The 14,034-nt window shown below is 44.3% G+C and overlaps 1 long non-coding RNA gene across 8 annotated transcripts in view; it reads left to right on the top strand.

Annotated features, from left to right (window-relative positions):
* The window catches only part of LOC308611361, a 175,335-nt gene that overhangs the window by 32,783 nt on the left and 128,518 nt on the right, over positions 1–14,034 (top strand). For all 8 annotated transcript variants that reach the window (XR_014014866.1, XR_014014867.1, XR_014014868.1 and 5 more), the window contains exon 2: positions 6,862–6,926. This is a non-coding gene — a long non-coding RNA (uncharacterized lncRNA). The remainder of the gene's footprint in view (positions 1–6,861; positions 6,927–14,034) is intronic.

Here is a 14,034-nt window from a genome sequence, read left to right as displayed (position 1 = left end):
TAAACTCTAATATAAATTAATCTAATACAAGTAAACATAGTTGCAAAGCTACTGGTCGCTTCAGAAGCGGTGGCTACGGATAACTTCAAAGTTGTTTCCTCAATGCATTAAGAGGCAAAACTATTTGCTGTCAACTTCTTCTTGGGGAAGCTTTTTCCCTTAGTTTGATGCTGATTCGTGTTATGAATGTATAGGAACCATTACTGGTTCTTCCTTTCCATATTCAGTGCACCATTATACTTCTATCCTCTTAAGATCTGGATATCTGTTACTGCTACTGTTGGCTGGAGCCTGGCAGGAGGAAAGCTATCAAGAAAAAAGGTCAACAGGTGTTAAAGAGTTTTAGCATACTACTGAGACTTTTTATCTACCATAATCATAAGAAATAATAATTAAAATTACAGCCTGGTCAGTGAGACCTTGAGTAAATTGTGGAAGCATCCATGTTTCATACAGTTTCAGGGGATGGATATTTCCTGTTATTAACTCTATATCCTCTTCAACTGGAACAGAGAGACCTTTCTCTGTTGAAGCAGTTTTGTCTTTTTCCTGGGCATTTTTAGTTTTCTCTTATGAGAGACTTGTAAAGCTTACATATACAAACTTACACATACACGTATAAAGCAAAGAAGGGATAGAGTAGTCTTGAGAGGACACTGTTTTGTAGCAGGCACACAAGACAGAGATAATACTCCCTGATTGCATTTGCCTGCCTAGCCCCATCTCCTTTGTGGAAAGCATCAGCATTCTGACTGGTCTCTGCACCCCACTAGCTGGACGGAACACTGCATTGGCATTCTTAGGGAGCACTGATGGTCGCTCCGGAAACTGTGGTTAGAGCTTGTGCAGCCAAAGTGCACAGGAAAGAAACAAATATACTTCATATAACATGCTTACTCTGTTTTGCTTAATTAGCACTTATTCCCTGTAAAAGGCTGATTTCCGCTTTGACAGGGAGTAATCGAACTCTGTATTCACCCAAACCATAAAATTAAAGTTAACATACCTCAGCTTTTCATCCTACTGGAAGAAATGTATGAAATCTAAAGTTATTTTTTTTTTTTTTTTTTTTTTTTTTGCGGTACGCGGGCCTCTCACTGCTGTGGCCTCTCCCGTTGCGGAGCACAGGCTCCGGACACACAGGCTCCGTGGCCATGGCTCGCGGGCCCAGCCGCTCCGCGGCATGTGGGATCTTCCGGGATCGGGGCACGAACCCGTGTCCCCTGCATCGGCAGGCGGACTCTCAACCACTGCGCCACCAGGGAAGCCCTAAAGTTATTTTTTAATTGCTGCTGTTTAGAATGCCTGAGGCCCATTTGATGAACTTGTTAAAGAGCAGTGTTAATGAGGGTATTTTTCGTTTCTTTCTTTTCCGACCACAGCGTGAATTCTCAGCCCAAAGTGTGCCCTGTTACCCACAATAGAGACGGGGAAAAGTGAGAGTCTGTCACCACAAAGCATGAGACAACTACAAATACTTCTCTCCCAGAGTTAACATTGATGACAGTCTTTGTGGAAAAGGACTTCCTCTTTTTGCAGGAATACAGTAGAAATGCAAGTCGTATTCTCCATAATTTCACTACTGGAAAAATAATTTCATAGTACATATATATATGTATATGTATATACATATATATACATATATATATACATATATATATATATATTTTTTTTTTTTTTTTTTGCGGTACGCGTGCCTGTCACTGCTGTAGCACTTCCCGTTGCAGAGCACAGGCTGTGCACGCGCAGGCTCAGCGGCCCTGGCTCATGGGCCCAGCCGCTCCGTGGCATGTGGGATCTTCCTGGACCGGGGCACGAACCCGTGTCCCCTGCATCGGCAGGCGGACTCTCAACCACTGCGCCACCAGGGAAGCCCCATAGTCCATATTTTTTATTGGTCTTCTTAAAAACATATACAGTGTTTACAGTAAGGAGTAAAAGAGAAGATTTTCAATGTGATATTTCAAGGAGCATTTTGTAAAGACGGGATCCAGTCCCAACTTTGGAAAATTAACACACACCTATGAGATCAGAGAGTCACCTGCAAAAAATTTTATTATGTTTTTCTTTCATACTAGTTTCCTAAAGGTGCATTGTTACTTCTTGGTAATGTAATAGAAATGACTATATGGTGGCCATTTGAGGAAGAAGTAGCTCTTACATAAGTGTCTAGTGACCTTATCTCTTTTGATACGATACCTCTTGCTTTCAGAGGCTTGCACAGATTTCCTCTAAATGAATAAACTTAGTAAGATTTTCCTAACTGTCAATTAATCTAAAAGTAGATTTAGAGATCTACTTCTGAAGCAGTTTTGTTAAGTAATTATTGGTCAGTTCTCTTTCTGATTGGTACTTTTTTCTGCAAAACAAATCCCTGTACTTAGAACAATTAATATCACCATCCCTGGCTCCTTGATTATTACACAGTGATGTTTCTTGAGAAGAAAGCTTACCCTTTTAGGGGGGAAACTTCAGTCCATGAAGTAAAACTTCATTAAAAGTAGATCTTCTAATGCCAGTGTGATGCAGATCAGTATCCCCTTTCTTTTGACTTTCCAGGCTGTGTGAAGAGAATGGTATGGTTTGGTTTAGGAAGGGTTGTAGCTTAAGAGGATTGCATTATATTTCTGTGTCACTTTGGGGGCCTTTATTTCTATATTATATCCTGTTCTGTAAAAACACCATAGTCATTCTCTTACTTATTATTAAATAATTAAACGCTGCCCTTTGTTTACTTTCCCCTTCTGATCAGAAGACTCCTCTCCACTCTAGGCCTTGATCTGAGTTCCAATTCATCAGCTTGTAGTAGCTACACTTCTGGTTTCTGAAGTCAGACAGATATGGGTCCCATTTCTGTCTTCATCAGTTATAATTTATTCTCTGATATATGCATACCAGAGCTGGCAGTGACAAACATTTTTCTTCTCCTTATTTTCCCAGGGTTCTGTGCATTTTAATAGAGGATCACAATATTTTAAGTAGAGCTGGGATGGGGTGGAAAGAAAGAGCAGGAAAACATGCTTTTAGGAAGGTCTGAAATACAAATCACATGGAGTTAACTGCTTGAGAGAAAACCACCCCTACCTGAGTATTGTCAATAAAGTAGCACAGGGAGGCAAACGAATGAATTGTTCACTAAAAATATTTTTCTTTAGAAGAATAAAATTCACAAGAAAGCCTCATTGCAAATAAAATATATTTGTTTTCCTAAAGGAAGATATTTGAAAAGTCGTAGTAAATACCTGCTTTGACCTTCTGTGTCCCTAGTGTTCTATCTCCACTAAGTTTTATGCACACTACATAGAGGAGGAGCCTGAGTCTCAAAGACCATAAGTAAGAGATGGATTCCAGAGCCTTTGCAAGGTCCATTATGCCCCATGACTTCCTATTGCTTGTGCTGTTCATCCAGATAGGTGCTTAGGATGCCAGAATGAATACATCTCTTTCGAGAGGTTTTTAACAGACGTTAGATACTAAACAAGTACAACACCTAACAAATAAAACAGAATGCTTTATTTAAAGCAGAAACAGAATAAATGCTCACCTAGTATCGTTTAAATCCCCTTTAAATTATTTTTTGAATCAACATGTTTATATTTGAGGGTATTTTCTTATTTTTTCCTAGTTCCTTTTACTTGCACCTCCTTTCTTTTTCTCTTTTCCCAACTGAAATGTTTATGGTTTCAAAAGTAATTACTTCTTGAAGAAAGTTTTCGTGTATACTAAGTGCTACATGGAAGCCATAAGCATAGAGTCTGCTAGCATTTAGAGTGGTATAATACACAGCCAGGTTGAATCAAGTGGGAGAGAAGGTTAATCATTCTTTTAAACTGGCAGTGTTGCCGGAGGTGGATTAATATGCTTTTTGAATCTCTTATGTGCTGCAAGTCTCCTTGATCACAATCACTATGTTAATGGTTGAGGTTTTGAATTAGAGGTGTCTCCTGGGCTCAGCTGGGCCAAGTCCCTTCATCTCTCTGGCCATATTAGGTGATAGTTTTCTCATTTCAATACACGACCTATGTTAGAGGGAGTGTTGACTATACCAGGCTTTTAACGTGGGCACCCAGAAAGTGGAAGAATCTCTCTATTGGTGATTAATCATAACTCTTTTCACTGTGAATACAGTCCTTCCCTTAGGTAAGGCAGGAACACCATGAAAAATAGAAAGTTCTCGGGTGTCTGTGGAAGCTGGAGTGCTCTCGACCTGTCAGCTCACTGGCAGAGCAGGCTTCGTCCGGACACTAGAGAACAAAATGTGAAATTGGCACCAGCCAGCCTCTCCATTGCACAGGATATCCCTATTTAAATTTGACAACCAGGATATTTTACAATTTGAAATGCTTGTCATCTGGTTTTCTTTAGTTTTTTCTTTGGGTTGAAAAGACTGAGAAGCTTGTTAAAAAATCTGGAATTCTGATGGTGAGGCTTAACCAGATCTATTGAGTCATCAATCAGCAAACATTGACCAACGCTTACCATTCCCCCAGTTACTATACTGAGGACCCAGACATGTCTCAGATAGTGGCCTTGCTCATTCACTGTATTTACAGTACTTTTTTCTAAATGTAACCAGAGCTCAGGTAAGGACAAGACATTGATTTGAGTCTGAAGTAAACAAAGCTGACTGGTCTGATCCCTTCAGTTTCCAGAATTATTTTGTTTCAGGTAGTAATTTTCCCAGACGAATAGAACAAAGTTCTATCGTCTATTTATTTAATATTTTATCACAATAGTCCTTGCCCCTTTGACCTCTAGTGAGGAAACTTGCATAAGAAACTGAAATATGCTTAGGTTCTATGGGTAAGTGCAGATAATGATATGAATGAAATTGAAAATGAAAGCCAAAGGTAGAAAAGGCAGTTCTGAATAGATTAAGTAAGACAGAGGTATTTGAAAAATCAAGTAGAAAAGATACCATAAGGAATGGAGAGCTTCTGGAAGTTTTCTAATAGGTGAGGGGTTGGTACATCTTTTTTTGTTTTTTTTTTCTTAATAACATGTCTGGCAGTTGTATGCCAGAGAAAGTTATAAGGGGGTTGACTATATGCATGCAGTCCAGTGAGAACACTGTTCCTGTAGGCCACTGACCGTGTTCTGAGTGTACATTCTATAGTACTAGAAATTAAGTTAGGAAACAAAGGGTGATCTGCTGTCATTTTAAATGAAATTTCACAAATGATTAGAGCTAAAAGGTGTCTTTTTTCACTCAGCCAACACGTTGAGCACGTACTATGGGGCAAGCACTGTGCTTATGGGTAAGAGATAAAAGAAAAAATAAAGGCCAGAGGAACTCAAAAGAGAGTGTGAGAGATGCATGAACAACTCATTACAATCGAATAGAGATAGGCTATTAAATAAATCATAAAAATATAAATTTGTAAAATAGAACTCGGAGTCAGTAACCCTTCTAGGGGATATTAAAGAGAATGCCAACAATGAGGGGGTCTTGGAATTAGGTTTTGAATGTCAGTAGGTATGTTCCACGTGGAGAGAAGGTCAGGGGCATACCAGGCAGAAGGAACATCCTGGACTTGAGAACCAACACAGTATATTTCAGTGATTGTAAAGGAGATTTTTGTTTGACTAGAGCGTAGGGTATAAGTTGCCAAATGGTAGAAAATAGAGTATAAAAGTTAGGCTGGAATGAAAGTATAAAGTGTCATAATTCTGATGATGAAAGATAGGTGTTTTCTACAAAATGGGTTACTTATAAATATTTTAAAAATAGAGACCCCGAGAGAGGAGCGCGCCCGAGGAGCAGCCCCCGGACCGGAGCCTCGGGAGCCCGGGGCCGGTGAGCGAGTGCCCACGGGGTAGGTGTTGCGTCTGCAGGCCTGCAGGCGGTTGTGGAGCCTGCGGCCCTTGGAGAGCAGGGCTTGGGAGAGCGGGGCTTGGAGAGCGGGGCTTGGCCCGCCCCGGGGCTTGGCTTTGCCCACCCCAGGGCCCGCAGTAGAGCCACCGGGAGGGTTTAACCGCTTCCCGGAGGTGGAGGGGCCGGGCTGGAGGACAGGGCTGGCTGCTCCGGATGGGGCTCCCCTGGGACTTGTGAGCTCCGGGTGTCCTGGGGGAGCAGGGTCCACAGGCTTGGCCGGGACGTGCCGCGTCCTCCCCTCCGTCCAACCCCGATCCACCTCCTCCCCCTCCTGTCGCCGTCTCGGCATCTCGCGCGTGTGTCTCAAGGCGCGTCAGCACCTTGGCTGTCTAATGTAAGCGTCCGCCGCCCCCCTGGGTTGTGCCCTGTGGAGTCGCCCAGTGTAATCGGTGCAGGATGAGTCTGCAGGGCTACTGTCCTGCTGCCTCGGGTGAGGAAGGAAGCGATGGGGCCTGAGGAGGGAGATGACTTGTCCTAGATCCTCACCGGGTGTGCACGTGGGGTCGCTCACAGGACTCCAGACTCCTAGGGCAGGTGTTCTGTCCACTTAAAGTCAGTTTTAATAAAAGATGTTTTTGAGCGTCGCACGTAAGTTTGTAAAGTTTGTACAAATCATTGTAAGACTGAAAGGCACCTGAGTGTGTCCCTTTATTCTGGGTATCCTGTGGATGTTCTGATCTAAGTTGTTAACAGACTTGGAAGAGATAAACTATAAGCGTTTTTAAATTTCATATTTAATGACGGAGGTTTATTTTAATAGGATTCAATGTACACTCGCTACGGAAAAATAAAGTATCCCCTCAGGTACTACAGTCACGTGGGAGTTACAGACCTGAGGGTGGTTGCTCCCTCCTTATTCTCACAGGCCCTTCTGAAGGTGAAAGGACGGGTCTCCCACAGGTGTCTCCTGTGGAGCGCGGGGCGGGTGCTCGTGCACCCCGAGCCGCTTCAGTCGTAGCTTCACTGCCTGCGTTTTCCTTCTCCAGGTCCGCCTCCACTGTCACAGTCCTGCACGTTGTTCCAAGAGCAGCGGAAAATGAATCAGCCTCTGGTGAGTTTTGCTGTTTTCGTATTTATCTGCTGCTGTTCCTTTGTGATAACACCTTGGGAGGCGAATAGTTCAAAAGTTAAAATGGGAAAGTAGGAGTAGGTAAAAGATGTGGTTAGACAAAGCGTAGAGGAGCAGGTCAGCACCAAGTGTTTCTGGCAAGTCCTACGTGTAGATCCCACGATCCTCTTAGAGCCACAGTACAAGCCTCGTGTTCTTGACATTGGTGGCAAAACATCATCCCTTGCTCGACTTACATGGTCCTGCCGAAGCACTTTTGTTCTCGGGCGTTAAAAGGTTTCCCTGAGGATCCCGCTGTAGGCCGTGAGCCTTCCTGAGCGACAGCCCCTAACGTGTTGACATTGGTGCCTTCCTTGTGCTTCCTGTAAGCCGAGAGCGTGCTGTCCAGGGAGCACTCAGTGCATATAACTTGTCGGTTCAGTAGAACACCGTTGTCACATAGGTACATTGTTTTCAGTGCTCAGTCGAGGGATGCAATGAGGATCATCTGGAAGAACAGCCTTGTCACCCTTCCAGTAAATTTCGCTCTGTGTCTCTTACAATCTCAGAGGTTCGCGTTACACACCATGCAGTGAGGTCTCTGGCAAAGATCCCTTGTTTCCCAGCTGAATTGTATCGTGCAGCCTGCGGTCTTGGTTCTGCCCCTCCACGGAACCTGATCCGGTTGAGGTGACCTGGCATCCAGCATACAAAGCAGTGGAGATTTGCCAGTCGTCACCTCAGACCACTGTCGCCTTGCCATCTGCAGAGTCTGCTCTGTGGGTTTCTGTGACAGATCTCTCCTTGCTGTCTTCCTGACTGATTCTTTCCTCCGCCCTCTGTGTGTGTTGTCGTTTCACCCTTGGTCCATGACTCTCCACCCCGTCTGATCTCACCCTCTGGCGCTTTTCACCTCCAACTCTGTCAGTTCTCCCACCTGGACCAGACAGATGCCTCTGTCCAGCCACTTGCCAGCATCTCTATGGAGTTTGTCCAAAGGGCACCTCGGATGACTAGATCCAGTAGATCCAGAAATGATTATTTACAGCCCCCCTGCCCCTTGCCTTGAGCTGTTGTCCCTGGCGGCTCATCGTTGCATCATCCAGCCTGTCACCTGCCCAGAAAAATGAGTTCCTTCTAAAGTCCTTCTCCATCCTCTGTTACCACGTTGTAGTGTGAGGCTTGTTAATGTCGTCTTCTAAATGGTTTTTATTCGTTCTCCTTCATCCCATACTTGCTACCATTAAAACAGCTTATCTGTTCATTCCTGTAGTTACAGAAACTTTTTTTCTGTGCCGCTACCTCTTTCCTCCAGCAGCTCAAGTGTATTCTCCACGCTGAGTATTTCTCCTAAAATATTAATCACAGCGTTTTGTCTGCATGTGGGAAGCACTTTAGAGGTTCCCTGGGTGACTGGACAAACGAGGTTGCCGTTCCGCGGAGCCATTAACCATCGAGCCCAGCACTGGGGGGAGGTCGTACCTCGCCAATGATGCGTTTGGATGGATCTGTGAGGTGAAATCCTGATCAGAGAGGCTTAGGAGAGAGGAGTGGGAGAACTGGGTTTGTTCTGGTCCCAACTTTTTCAAGACATTTTGCTGTGATGGGGAAAATAGAAACTGGACAGCAGCTGGGGTAGGAGCTGAGGTCCGGGGAGGATGTTGTGTTGTGTTGTGTTGTGTTGTGATGGGAGAAATAACAGTGGGAATGATCCAGTAGATGCGTGTGGGGGAGGGGAGAGCTGCGGGCCAGGGTCCTGGAGTGGGGAGGGGATGGCAGAGCTGGGTTGCAGGTGGGGAAGCCCTCCAATGGCTTCTCTGTTCTCAGGGAAGCAGCTCCTCAGCTGAGGGTGAGGGTGAGGTTGGGGGTTTGAGGGGAGAGCAGAGCTCTGGGGCCCAGCTCCATCGTGACCATCAGCACACACAGTCCAGCCAGCTGGGAAGACTGTACTTGCCTTCCCTGCCTGAAAAGCCATCTCCTTTCTTAAATGTGGGAGTAATTACTCTTTGGGGAGCCTATGTAATTACATGGGTGCTTCTCAGTTCAAAGCGAATTGAGTGCCAGTTCTGGCCACGGACATTTTCTGCTCTGCTGATGGAAGGATCCCCAGAGGAAGTGTCCTGCTTGCCTGGCTCTTGGCCTCGAGGACCCTTCACACCATCTAGTGTTGTGTCTTTTATCTTTGACATAAACATCAAATGTCTTCAGGTTGTGCATGTGATCTTAAGAAGCAATTCCCTGCTTCCAGGAGCTTCTGTTCTCCTCGGGAAAGGCACTTCACAGACGTAATTACAGGAGAGGACGGGAATCCTGCCCGTCGATACGTAGGGAACTCCAGAGTGCTGACAAAGCAGAGCCTGCTTTTATTTATTTATTTATTTATTCATTCATTTAAATTTTTTATTTGTTTAGTATTTAACTTATTCAGTTTTGGCTGTGTTGGGTCTCTGTTGCTGCGCGTGGGCTTTGTTCTCTAGTTGCGGCGAGCGGGCGCTACTCTTCGTGGCGGTGAGCGGGCTTCTCATTGCGGTGGCTTCTCTTATTGCGGAGCATGGCTTCTAGGCATGTGGGCTTCAGTAGTTGCGGGTCCCGGGCTCAGTAGTTGTGGCGCGCGGGCTCTAGAGCGCAGGCTCAGTAGTTGTGGCGCACGAGCTTAGTTGCTCCGCAGCACGTGGGATCTTCCCGGACCAGGGTTCCAACCCGTGTGCCCACCATTGGCAGGCGGATTCTTAACCAGTGTGCCACCAGGGAAGTCCGAGAGCCTGGTTTTAAATGCATTGTCAGAGCACGTGGCTCAGTGACTCGGGGAACGGGGACGGCCCTGAAGTGACCAGGACTTGGGTAGCTGCAGAGGTTGGCGAGGCTCTCAGAGCAGCGTGAGGTGGACTGGATGAGGCTCCTGAGGTGCTGGTAAGAACCTCCCTCCTTAGGATGTGGGCCTCCCGTCAGGAAGAGCGGGACGTGAAGGCAGGCAGACCCTGAGGTTGACTGAAGAGCCTCCCCTCTGTGCTGGTTTTGGTTTCTTTCTGTGCAGAAACTGAAACCTTGTAATTGGGACAGTGAGTCATCTGATCAAAAGATGTCATGTGTAGAGACTGTGGACGGCATGAAACGTGGGGTGGGGTGCGGTGGGTCAAGTCAGGGGGACTCTGGGCTCCAGCGCGATGCCCGACAGGAAGGGGCGAGGCCGCGGCGTGTTCCCGCTCATCCTAGGCCCCGGTAAGCAGTATGGACGTCCCCTTGGGGTTTTCTGACTCGTGAATGAGGTTGAGAGTATTTTCACGTGCTTAGAAGCTGTTTCTTCTTTTTAATTGGTAGACAGTGTTTAGAGCAGTTTTAGGGTTCCAGGAGAGTCGAGCAGACAGCAGTTTCCTACACCCGTCCCTCTGGGTTCCCTCCCTTGGTAACATGTCTCGCCTGTGTGGCGCGTCATCTCAGTGATGGATCCACACTGACACCTAATTCTCCCCTGGAGTCTGTAGTTTATATTAAGGCTCACTCTCTGTGTCCTACTGTTCAGGTTTGGACAGGCGTGATGACCTGCAGCCACCACTGCAGTGCCACCCAGGACCATTTCACTGCCCGAAACATCCCTGGGGGCCACCTGTTCACCCGCCGAGTGCCCCCAAGCCCCCGACAGCTGCTGGTCTTGTTACTGTCTGTGTATTTTTGCCCTTTCCAGAATGTCACGTAGTTGGGAGTCCTTCATTCTGTGGTCTTTTCAGACTGGTGTCTTTCTGTTTTTATATGAAGGGCCTGTTCATGTCCACTGCCTGTCTTACTGCCCCAATACTTTCTTGTTTTTGTTTTTCTTTTTGTTTTTGTTTTCTGCTGTACGCGGGCCTCTCACTGTTGTGGCCTCTCCCGCCGCGGAGCACAGGCTCCAGACGTGCAGGCTCAGCAGCCATGGCTCAAGGGCCCAGCCGATCCACGGCATGTGGGATCCTCCTGGACCAGAGAACAAACCCGTCTCCCCTGCATCCTTTGGCACTGGAAGGCTTCCAGAAGCCTCCCCCTTCCATTGCAACTGAGGAAGCAGGTCCTCAGCTGAGGGTGAGGGTGAAGTTAGGGGTTTGAGAATAGGCAGTTGGAAGAACTCCTCAGTCTGGAAGACACGATGTGGGAGGGAATCTGAGTAGCTCATATAACGTGTGTATAGATTATTCACTAAATCTTGAGTTAGCTCTTAAGATTGAGAAGAAGCAGCATTAGGGAATAATAAGCAAGCTGTCCTCCACATCCTAAGACACGGTACCAACTGAGACTATAAATCTGCAGGTCCAGATTCATTCACAGATGGTAAGCTGATGGGAAGCTGTTAGCCAGAGTTAGGGGGGTAGGAAGCAAATCCCCAACTTCAGATGCTGTAGAGGGTAACGACCTGCCTCTCTCATGCAGGGGGAGATAGAATTCTCAGCTCAATGGCTCAGGACTCTGGTCCATTATCATGGCTGTTCTAATCTGTTTCTGAAGTGTTCTTTTCTACAGCATTTTAAAAAGTGACTGTATTATCCTGAACATTTTTATCAAGTAACAAATCAGCTGATATAAATGATAAAGTTGGCTGAAAGCAGGCCAGGATTTCAAAGCCCCTTCGGCATGTCTAGGTTGGGCACACGTCATGGAGCCTAAGAGTTTATTTAGATGGGGAGTCTTAAAAAGCCGCAACTAAAAGTGACCATAAAATCATCAAACTTTAAAGTTTGAAAAAGCCTCATTCTTTTTCAAATGTAAAAAAGCATTAACTGAGTCATTAAATGAGCTTTTAAAAAAGCCTCCTGGCAAGAGAGTGACAGATATAGAACTTTAAACCCATGCCTCTGGGGCCAATGCTCTTTCTATCATAAAATGTTTCTCCCTAACATTTGATGAATCAGAACATACACACACAAACACACACACACATAACGTTAAGACCCAGGGTTCACTCTTCAACTTGCTTTCAACCATATGGAAACTTTATGGATTGAGTCTTTCAGATATTATTTCAGAGCAGATAAGCCAAACGCTATTTCTCTCACCTGGCTCCAAGCACTGTTCAGTCTTCTCCAACTGGGTATAATTATTCACTAGGGATCTCACCTATTGTTCAACACTCAAACTTGTGATGGCCATGCTGTGGACTCCATTGTCTTGAGAGGAAAGCTTACACACCAAAACATTTGGGTGGGTGAAAGGAACACAGGAGAGGGGACTAGAGGAAATTTATCAGTGAATATGTAGTGAGTTGTTTCTTTTCTACCTTGATTATGCCTGAATGGCTATTTTTATTAACATGAGCTTGCGCTACATGCTTGATGCATGACACACGCAGACTCCCTTAACTTAGAACATAATTGTGGCACATGTATCTCCAGCTACAAATATAGATACCAAAGAGCCTAAGGAGCTCTGAGAGTCATATACCTTCATTTATTTTTTGAGTTTTTCTTTTTGTGTGAGAATTGAATAGAAATAAAAGCTAAAAAATATCCCTTATTCACCTGGCAATTTCTTTTCATCTTCCTTTTCTCAGGTAACATCTCCTCTAGGAATCCTCCCATACCCAGGAAAAGATAGTTTCTCCTGCTCTTTACAATCAAAAACCCCTGGGCAACCCTTTCTCATACCTTTTATAACAGAGTGTTGAATTGTGGATTTACTTGTCTGAATCTTCTTTAACCTGTGAGAAAATTGAGTGCAGGGGCTGAATCTTCCAACAGTGTATCTTCCAGTGCCAAGCACAAAAGAGTCAACTAATATGTAGCTTTAAAAAAAAGTATCTTGTACATATTGTAAGTGTTCAGTACATTTGTACATCAAATACATGAAATAATCAATGCTAAGAAATACAATAGGAAAAAAATAATGTTAAGGAGGATTTATAAATGAGTAGAAAGGGGATTTTAGGGAAGAAATCATGATTTAAGATTATTAGGTTTTTTAACCTGGTATAGGTTGAGGATTGCTACAGAAGAAAAGGCAGTTCAGTACTTTGAAAATGTGTGAAGTCTATATTCATTAGTTCATCAGCTAAAATAAGGTGGTATGCCCATAGCTGCTCATCTTTCAATTTTTTTCATAAATTTCAACTTGTTGAAAATATTTTTGAAACTAATTTTCTTTACCTTTTAAATTCTCTTGGAATTAAACATGGTGATTTACCACTAAGACCTTCAAGATGTATTAATTTATTTAGGCCACCGTAATAAATTTCAGAGAGAGTCTTTGTACAGAGATGCATTTTAAAAAACACAGTTAATCACCCAAAAGTAATTTATAAAGGAATTCAAATTTTAACCATTACTCATTAAAAAAAAAGGTGAAAGGAATTAAATTCATAAAAAGTTGAACATTCTTAAATCTTCATCCCCCTACTCAATTTTCTTGTACTTCAGTGCTGCAGAATCTCTAATGCAGACATCCTCAATTATATCCAGCACTTTTTGGCTTTTCCCTTTCCTTTACAAAACCTCCATTCTTTTCTTTTTCTTTTTTTTAAACATCTTTATTGGAGTATAATTGCTTTACAATGGTGTGTTAGTTTCTGCTGTATAACAAAGTGAATCAGCTATATGTATACATATATCCCCATATCCACTCCCTCTTGCATCTCCCTCCCACCCTCCCTATTCCACGCCTCTAGGTGGTCACAAAGCACCCAGCTGATCTCCCTGTGCTATGCGGCTGCTTCCCACTAGCTCTCTAGTTTTTTATGTTTGGTAGTGTATATATGTCCATGCTACTCTCTCACATCGTCCCAGCCTAACCTTCCCCCTTCCTTGTGTCCTCAAGTCCATTCTCTATGTCTTTGTGTGTATTCCTGTCCTGCTCCTTGGTTCATCAGAACCTTTTTTTTTTTTTAGATTCCATGTATATGTGTTAGCATACAGTATTTGTTTTTCTCTTTCTGACTTACTTCACTCTGTATGACAGACTCTAGGTCCATCCACCTCACTACAAATAACTCAATTTCGTTTCTTTTTATGGCTGAGTAATATTCCATTGTATATATGTGCCACACCTTCTTTATCCATTTCATCTGTTGATGGACATTTAGGTTGCTTCCATGTCCTGGCTATTGTAAATACACCTGCAATGAACATTGTGGTCCGTGATTCTTTTTGAATTA

The sequence above is a fragment of the Mesoplodon bidens genome (genome assembly GCF_964165515.1).
Source record: "Mesoplodon bidens genome assembly, contig: HAP1_SCAFFOLD_72, whole genome shotgun sequence".
NCBI classification, from domain to species: Eukaryota; Metazoa; Chordata; class Mammalia; order Artiodactyla; family Ziphiidae; genus Mesoplodon; species Mesoplodon bidens.
The sequence above is the reverse complement of the archived record's forward strand: the minus strand, read 5'-3'. Positions and strand labels throughout refer to the sequence as shown.